The sequence below is a fragment of the Callorhinchus milii genome, unplaced genomic scaffold, assembly GCF_018977255.1.
Source record: "Callorhinchus milii isolate IMCB2004 unplaced genomic scaffold, IMCB_Cmil_1.0 Scaffold1, whole genome shotgun sequence".
NCBI classification, from domain to species: domain Eukaryota; kingdom Metazoa; phylum Chordata; class Chondrichthyes; order Chimaeriformes; family Callorhinchidae; genus Callorhinchus; species Callorhinchus milii.
The window spans coordinates 15,191,110-15,201,397 of NW_024704742.1; positions in this window are offsets into that span (position 1 = coordinate 15,191,110).

Here is a 10,288-nt window from a genome sequence, read left to right on the forward strand (position 1 = left end):
AAAAAATGTTTTTTTACTATCATGGCATCATTAACATCCACCTGAAGCGAAGAAGACAGAACCTCAGTTTAATGTCTCACCTGAAGGATGGAACATCAGACAATACTGTACAATAACAACAACAAGATTACATTTGTATAGCGCCTTTCACGTCGGGAGGACGTCCCAAGGCGCTGGACAGAGTACAGCATTTCAGACCTGAGCTTGGGTCGGACGGCGGGGAGAGGATGGGAGGGTTTGACCAGTGGCATGGTCGAAGAGGAGGGTTTTGAAGCGGGACTTGAAGGAAGCTAAGGAGGGGGCAAGGCGGATTGGAGGATTGAATTCTAGAGGTTGGGGGCAGAGTGGCTGAAGGCTCTCTGGCAGGTGGGTCTGGGGACGTGTAGCAGGCCAGAGCCGGCTGAGCGGAGGGAGCAGGCAGGTTGGTAGGTGGTTAGGAGGTCACAGAGGTAGGGTGGGGCGATACCATTGAAGGCTTTGTAGGTGAGGACCAGGATTTTTAACTGGATCCTCTGAAGGATAGGGAGCCAATGGAGTCGGGCGAGAATGGGGGAGATGGGGTCACGGAGCTTGGTGCGGGAGAGGACATGGGCTGCAGAGTTCTGGATTATCTGCAGCCTGTGGAGGGAGGAGTTGGGAAGGCCGACAAGCAGGGCGTTTGCATGGTTGAGCCTGGAGGTGATGAGGGGTGAGGTAGTGGCGGAGTCGGGCGATATTATGGAGGTGAGGAAAGGCAGAGCAAGTCATGTCTTGGATGTGGGGAAGAAAAGACAGTTGAGGGTCGAACAAGACACCGAGGTTCCTGACTGGCTTGGTGAGTTGAAGTGTGCAACCGTGGAGGTTGATGCTGCCAGAGCCTGAGGTGCGGAGGCGCTGGCGTGAGCCAATCAGGAGGGCCTCAGTCTTGTTCACGTTCAACTGTAGGAAGTTTGCCCTCAACCAGGACTTGATGTCCGACAGGCAGTCTGTCAGGATAGCAGTGGTCCTGGAGTTGAGGGTGTACCAGAGTTTCAACTTAAATAATAAGGTCAAATCCTCGTGTCTGACTTGAAATTGCAACCTTCTGACCCTGAAGTAAGAGTGCTACTAATTAAGTCAAGCTGATGTGTATTGGTGTTATTAGTAGCAATTTGTCTAATAAATGTGTTTAACCCTGTAAGGAACTGTCACCAAAATGATTTGTTCAAGTTTATTGCTCTTAGCAAAATTAAGTGCTTCCCAGTTAAAAACAATGATTGATTGGAAAGCTTGCCGTGATTTCTGATCAACTGAGGATTGTACAGGAAGCCGCAAAGAACAAAACAAATACAGGTACAGTGACATTAATTAAAGACTATAATTTTTGTCAAATTATTGCACCATTTAAGACATCACTGTTGATACTGTCTATTCCAGAAATCATGAAATGGCAAATCAAATGCTATCAATTAATTATTCTTCAGTCTTAAAATCATTACAGTAACAATAACTTGCATTTATATAGCACAGTTCACACCACAGAGTGCTTCACAGAAGCATGGTTGAACACAGAGATAGGAGTAAGGATTAGAATTCATTGGAATTCAGTGAATCTCTCTTACATTAATATTGAACGTAGCTCAGCAAATGTATTCACTCTAGTAATATCAATCAGCCACACTGAGCTCAGGAAAACAGCAAAGAATGGAAAAATTCCAGAAGGTTTGAGACATGTGTCTGTCAATTAAGATCAGTGTAGAATTATTTTCTCACACGATAATAAATTACAGCATATATTTCACAGAAATCAACTAAGAGGATTTATTTAATGAAAAAAATGTCTTTAGCTCTCTTGATCGGTGTCAGTGCTTTTCTTTTAAAAGATATGCGGTTTTGATAAATAGCCATTCAATAAAACTCTGAGGAAAATCTTTAAATATATAGCATGCCTTCATAAAGAAAGTACATGGTACAGCTTTCATCAGTAGAGTACTGCACAACCAGCCATTGCAAAACTATATCAGAGAGCATGAGGTTCATAATAACATGAGAGACTTCGATGATGTGGCTTTAAATGCACTTCAGTGGTCTGAGTGTGGAGTGTGGGGTAGACTGAACGAACATTGGTTCAGTTCCCCAGGCTACTGTGCTCTGGATCTCCTTCCTAGTGAGATGCTCAGTATAACCCAAACATTTCCCTATTGGGAAACAGGAAAATCTGAAGGCCAATAAGGAGGGAGTACCCGTAGTCGAAACATGCGTGGGTGAGAGCTTCGGCAGCCTAGGGGTGAGGGAGGAGCGGAGTCTAGCAATGTATCTCTCACATATATTCGTTATATAGAACTCATATCCAATGATATATAAATATGGTACATTCATATATAAAATTAATACAAAGCAGAGAATTTATCTCGGGTAATCAATTCATTTCCATTTTTATCTTTATTTATTTTATTAAATGTGCACTGGCCAAGAACTGCGAGTTCAGGTCATGGGAATAGTGTAAATGTACAATGTAACCAGACAGGGTAAATCATTTATTTTATCCAGGCTTTATGATGCACAAGTTTATTGTAAGGGAGAGGTTAGGAGAATTTGTTTACATGGAGGGTTGTTGGGACATAGAATTCCCTCCCAAAACACATGTTTGGAGCAGAATTGATTGTAGCTTTTAAAACAGAATTGGATAAATGTTTGAAAAAGAGAAAACTAAGGTATATAGGGAAAGGGCAGGGAAGTGGAACTAAATAGGAACTTTTTTCCAGGGAATCTGCATGGACTGATGGTTTGAATGGCCTCCTCTGTACTTTTAATTTTACGCTTTTATATATGTTTCTAAATTCTGGTTCAATTCCCCAAAACACAACTTTAATAATTGCCTTTGAGAATCACAGTCAGTTATATTCAGTTATGCATGAAACACTCATCTTTAATGTGCATTCACATTCAAGATCCTTTGTACTTCATGAAAAAACACTTCACACAACCTGAATGCATTTGATGTGGATCATTGGATTGGTTGCAAGTGCCCTTAACTTAACGCATAGCATTCCAGAACTTGGGAAAAACAGAGATGTCTCTCTAACTGCTGTTCTGTACCTTTGTGGAAATGACTTTGCTGTATTTCATCTGGAACAGTGTGTCAGTCACAATTTGAATGCAGGTGGTAATTGTAATCTGTGAAAAGTGACTGCTGAAATATTCAAGCTACTGTGAGCTCAATCTATGACATTCAGGCCCAATAGATGAAGTGTAATCCTTCGCATGTGACATTCAGCCAAGCACTCGTCTGCCTGTTCAGGTGGACGTCAAAGAAGAGAGAAGGGAGTTTCTCCTGGTGTCCTTGCCAAACATCCCCCAGATAAAAGTGGCCATTTACTTTAGTGTTTGTGGAACACTGCTGTGCACAAATTGACTGCTGCATTCACCTCCAAAATATACAGTCACTGCACTTTACAGTAAAACCCTGTGAAGTGCTTTGAGATGCCTCAACAATAGGATAAGTCTCTAAATCATGTGCCAGGATTATTTATTGTAGATCCTTGCTTGTTTGTGGCCTTCTCGTAAGTCTGACTCTTAGCATATTCTTCAGCTTCCCATTGTTATTTCTTCTCAACTAAAAGGACATTGACAGCTAGATAAGACCAAAGGTCAGGGTTCTATTCTTTTGTTATGTTGAGGAAAATGTAGTCTCATTAAGACCAATTGTGAGCTGGATTTGTAGGCACAGCTAAATGAACAAGTCCTAATAGATCCAATCCCCCCTGAGAAATTGATCTGTTTGGATAATTTGCTGTGTCTAAAATGCTTGCCACATCTGTCTACAAAATGTCAGTCTGGCTCAGCTGGTAGCACTCTCACTCCTGGATGATGTGAGTTCAAGCACCATTCCAGGACTTTGATTTCACAGTCGAGGATGGCACTTCAGTGCAGTGGTGCTGGAAGGCCTTGTCGTTCGACTGCCTGCTTTTGGATAAGACTTAAACCGAGATCCAGTCTGCAAAGTGCAAAATGCTTTGAGATGTTTGAATGTGATAAAATGTTATAAAATGCCATACCATGCACATTCTTTCGCCTTTTTTCTTCCAATGCTATATGTATAATTGTGACCCATCACAGCTATCCAGCTACCGGCCCATCTCCCATCTCCCTAAGGTCCTTGAGAGAGCCATCGCCTCCCAGCTTCGCTCTTTCCTCTCATCCCACTCCCTCCAGGAACCCCTCTAATTGGGTTTCCGTGCTGCCCACACCACGGAAACTGCTCTGGTCAAGGTCACATATTACATTCTGACCAGAGCTTCCTCTGCCTCCTCGTCCTCCTCGACCTCTCCGCCATCTTTGATACTGTGGACCACTCAATCCTCCTCCACCGCCTCTCCTCCCATCTCAACCTTCAAGCCTCTGTCCTTGACTGGTTCACATCCTACCTTTCACACCACCTCCACTTCGTCTTTGCAAAAGGCCTCTCCTCCAGCCCCCGCACTGTTCGTGTGGTGTTCCTTGGGGCTCTGTGCTCAGTCCCCTCCTCTTCACTCTCTACATGCTCCCCATTGGTGACATCATCCGCAGACATGGGGTACGTTTCCACATGTATGCAGATGACACCCAACTTTACCTCTCTGCCTCCACCCTGAACTCCAGGACAACTGGCATCCTGACCGACTGCCTGTCCGACATCAAGTCCTGGACGAAGGACAACTTTCTCCAACTGAACGTTAGCAAGACCGAGGCCCTCCTGATTGGCACCTCGGGTGCTGGCAGCATCAGCCTCCACGGCTGCACACTCAACCTCACTATACCAGTCAGGAACCTGGGTGTCTTGTTTGACCCTGAACTGTCCTTTCTCCCCCACATCCGCGCCATGACCTGTACTGCCTACCACCACTTCTGCCATACTCCGCCACTGCCTCACCCCTCAGGCTGCTGAAACCCTCACCCACGCATTCGTCACATCAAGGCTCGATTATGGAAACTTCCTCCTCATCGGCCTTCCCAACTCTTCCTTTCACAAGCTGTAGATCATCCAAAACTCTGCAAAACTCGTGTACTCTCGTGCACCAGGCTCCATGATCCCATCACTCCCACCCTCGCCTGACTCCACTGGCTCCCCATCCCCCAGAGGATCGAATTCAAGATCCTCGTCCTCACTTTCAAGGCTTCCATGGCCTTGCCCCCTCCTACCTCTCTGACCTGCTGATTCCCTCCCAACCTGCCCACTCCCTCCGTTCAGCGGGCTCCGGCCTGCTCCATGTCTCCCACCTGTCCCGCCCTACCATCGGTAGCCGGGCTTTCAGCCTCTCTGCCTCCACACTCTGCAACTCCATCCCACAGTCCCTTCGCCTCGCATCCTCCCTTGCCTCTTTCAAGGCCAATCTCAAGACCCTCCTCTTCGATCATGCCTTCAGTCGTCCTCACACCTCTCTGCCTTCCCTCACCCCTACACCACCCCTCCGCCATGCTCGGGGCTTGACCCCTGACTGTCCAGTGCCTTGGGACGTCCTCCTGACGTGAAAGGCATTCTATAAATGTAATTTTGTTGTTGTTGTAATCAAATCTGATTTATTCCCACCATCACCTCCACCTCCATCTTTATAAACTTAAATTGCATTTTGGTGGCAGCTTCACAATGCTGACAAACTAAATCCCAGTTAGAAATTGTTAAATTCCATCCGGAGCAGACAGCTGATTTCTGATTCTGAGGACTGTTGTCCCAGGCATCATAATACACTCGGAAATGTCACCAATAACCAGAAAATCACCCCAGCATAAATTATATTTACATTAACCCTGAATTGTTTGTTTTGGTGGCAGACCAAAAGTATAACCCTTCAATCTCTCAGCTTTTTGTGAAATTACAATAATAAATCTTCATGGGTGACAGCCAACTTTGTTTAAGAACATCCCAGTTTGATAAAAAGGACACAATGCATATAATTTTCCTATGATCTGATGCTGTCTTCGACAGCCTGTTTCAAATGCTTTAACATTTTTTACATCTATTTCACATTAACAAACAGGGATCAAAGTTACAGTATTCCTAAACTTGGGAGAATTAAAGAACAAAAAGCTATTCTTACCCATATGCAGTTTATTGACTTCTCTGAAAGAAAATGGTCAGCTACTGTTCAAAAAATCTTAGCAGCAGGTTACATGTCTGGTGTTTTATTTTTACTGCTTTGTGTGCAGACATCCATGTCTCTTTAAAGGTATTATTTTCATTGTGCTCAACAGAAAGATGTCACAAAGGTGTGTTTCATTGACTTAATGACCTCCCATCACTAATAGACTAACACCACGGTAACAGCTAGTATTACCTATTATCAGCCATGACCTTTTGCTGTCGTTGTTTGTACTTTCTCAGACTGGACTCAATGCCTAAGACTTTTGTTATCTAACATTCCCAACAACAATCTTATTGATGTCTTGACACATCACATTTTTCAGTGCTTGGGTATGTTCATCTTCAATGCAGAGTAACTTGAAACTAAAAGCACATTAAGCTTTTCTCTTCTCCTTTTAGTGCCTTTTAGTTTAAATCAATCAGATTGTGTTGCATGGATTATAATAAATTGATGTAATATATTCTACTGATTTATAATTTATAAACAATACCACTTTGTACAAGATAAATTTCATTTAAAGGTGGTGGTGCAATATTAATTTAGCATTTATTAGTGCAATTTTCCAAAATATTATCAAATTGCGATAGAAACTATCCCAAGTTTTACTGAAAATGGGGATTCCTCAGCTATTATTACTCTGTATATAATAACTGATCAGTAATGGGAATTTGACACAACACTAATTAGGTTAGAAATAAATCCTTGACCAAATGCATTTAAGGAATTAAAGGGGAGGTTATTCCTTCAAGCCAAAGCCCGAATGGGTAAAATTGTCCTAGCTGGACAACCAGTGGAAAACTTGACAGCCAGTGCTCTCAATGGCAAGCTATGTGGTTTTAGCTGGATGAATTCCATAAGTACCTCAATGCACACTCTTGCGTCCCAAACTTTTGCTCTCTCCAATCTCTGCCTAATAATCTCCGGAATTAGGTCAGCAGTGTGCATCCCTCCAGGGAGAGAGTGCACATTCAATTCCAGACAGAGGGAGATTTCTGTGATCAGGTGGTACACATTTGGAACTCTCAGTCTAGTTTGGATACTGCTGAGCATGGTAATGGGTTTCTGTAGGTGTCAGATAACCAGCTGACCCCCAAAAAGAGGATGTTAGGAAACATTGCTTTACACAGGGGATGGTAGCATTTTCTGTTGCAAACCATTGCTGAAGCAGTCGATTTATTTTTCGAAAAGGAATTAGATAGATGCTTGAAAAAGAAGAATACTTGAGAAACATTCAAAAAGAGGAGTTTCTCCCAATGTCATGGCCAACAATTCCTCAATTAAAAAATGAATTATCATTTACATTCTGAGTGTCTGTGGGACATTATTGTGTGCATGTCACCTCCCATATTTGCCTACAAATTCACAGTCAACAATGCACTTCAAGAAAATCCCATTAGAAATTGCTTCATATTTACCGTGGGTGATGTCTCAGAGATGAATTGGAACTGAACTGCTTTTGTGGAATGATGGTGCACATTATAGAGATTAGGGTCTAATAGGCAACAATTTCTAATGGGATCCTTGTTAAAGAAAACCAAGCAGGGATTCACTCCTTCCAGTAACTGGATGGACAGCATACAGACCTGTGAACACTCTCCTCCAAATGTGGGTTAGGATGGAGCAGAATTCCCGTCAGTCAGTGATTTGCAGTGTGACATATTCTGGTGTCCTTAATAAGCCATCTGTTAGAAATCGCCACATATTATACTCAATGCTTGTGTGCAGAATCTCAGTTCAGGCCCAGCACTGGTCATGGTACATCCTACAGTATATTGCATTGTGGAAGCATTTGAGCAATTGTTAGTCACCACACATGGTCCTAATGATACTAATCAAATCTACTGTATAAGTATCTGAATGCCTGACTGTTGTGTTTTTTGTTTGACAGGTTCTCTTTTTTTTAATAGGAAATTGTAACTTGAAACTCCTAAAATAAAAAAAACGGACAATATCATCACTGTTTCGAATCAAACTGTAAGCAGTCACCTTCTCAAATGGGTAAAATATTCCATAAAAAAGATAGGGACAAAAGTGATTGTCATCAGCTGGTTTTACAGGGGAGTTCTGCAGACAATGGCAAGGCAGAACCATATCATATGTATCATAGTTGTGATCCTGTGAAGCCCTGAAGCAATATTATATTCACATTTTCAGACGCAATATGAGCTCTGAACATGTGAAAATATCTATCGCATTCTATGGATTAGAATGCTGCAGATATTAGAACCCCCTACCATCCTGCTCGCTCCCCCTGCTCAGCGGGCTCAGGCCTGCTTCATGCCCCCCCACCTCGCTAGCCCCACTATTCACGGGTGGGCCTTGCCCCACTCTGTCCCCACTCTCTGGAACTCCATCCTGCAGTCCCTCTGCTTGCCCCCTCCCTTACCATCCTCAAGACCCATCTCAAAACCCTCCTCTTCGACCGTGCTTGCGATCTCCCTGCTTCACCCCCTGCCCTACACCCTCCCCAAACCCGACCACAGCTCAGGTCCGTAACTCTGTCTGTCCAGTGCCTTGGGACAACCTCCCGATTGGAAAGGCACTTTACAAATGTAATTTTGTTATTGTTTTTGTTGTTGTTAAGTATTCTTTCATTTTGATCCTTCGAAAATCTCTGCCTCAGGTCCATTGGTTGTTTAATTTCTTCACTTTTGTTCTTTTCCAAACACTCCTTAATTTTTCTTTCAGTTTTATGCTTCAAACCTCTCAAACAGAATAATATATACACGAAAACAACAACTTGCATTCATATAGCGCCCCTCACGCAGGGTAGAGTCCCAGAGTGCTTCAGATTCAGGCAAAAACTGCAATTAAATGTATTTTTAAATAGCAATTGATCATTGAATTCAAGAGAAACACCTCACAAATTCCTAAATTTAGTGTTCGCATCCGTTTTCTACTTTAATGGGACTGCTTGCATAAAAGAATTACTTAGAAACCTACAACTAAACAAGGGGTAATCCCTGCTGTTGGTATAATAGACTTTCAATCACTCTGCATGCCAACTTCAAGTGGTACCAGGATAGTGCATTTAAGTTGCTGGTGGATCTTCAGCATGGAGAGACTTGTTCCATATGCCAGTGGATGTGAACCAGCCTGTTGAGAAAATTAATTTGGCAAATGCTGACCAACAGCCTAAAGCTTTAAAGTACTGTTAAAACCTTTAGTCTTGCTTTTAATAGCATGTGCACATACATATTTTTGATAGTTTTGCTATTGATGTACAGTTCCAAACATGAATTTCTATCAATTGTGGTTTAAAAAGCTAAACATAAAAATAAACAAACCTTTCTTCATCTATTTTAGACCTGATCCATTCACATGTACGTTTGACCTCAATCATAAATCCAACTAAAGATAAATATCATGTTCATGTCTCTATTAAAAAAAAACAGTGGGGGATCCATCCAAACAATAGGTTTACAGATTAACATAGCAACTGTGGAACTATCTCATTTTGAATGTTTGCTCATGTGTACAAAGGTACAGCACATAGTAATTGCACTGCTAACCTGCCTATGGATTGGGGGGCTTTGAAGATACAGTGATAGAGTCATGGTGAGTGACCTCAATCAGAGATCATTGTCAGAAGTCAGGGTAGGCCTTTTCTGACAATATTTGTTTCCAATTGATATGTTTCATTTTCCATAAAATTCCAAATTCCCTGGTTTCAAAATGAGAAATGAAATTTACATTTTATCGTAATAGTTTGAACTGCATTTAAAGTCTATTCATTAAATAAGGGATGGGACACTGCAATTCTGACCCCCAACATCATTGTTGCCATTTCACCCTTTTCTCATTACCTTCACTGCCTTCAGTCCGAACACCACACAACAAAGGGAAATGTTCAAAAACATGTTTTGCTTTCTAAAGAAGCAAACAGACTATAGAATTTCAGGAAGTAAATCAGTCCAAGGTTCTACTACTGTTCATAAACTTTCCAGAGCTTCACTTTTATGGTTGATGATTTTCATCAGAACACTTGATTGAAGTATCTCGCTGCCACTCATTTACTGCAATGCTTTTGTTGTATACTATTCATCACCAGGACTATGAATTTCACTAAAATAAAGAAATGGGAAGTTTATAGCACTCTCAGCATGTTGGCAATGTCTCAAAGCACTATCATTAAGTGTAGTGACTATTATTTTTTACAGGCAAATGAAACGCCCAGTATGCGCACAAGGTTGTGGAAAGGGAGGAAG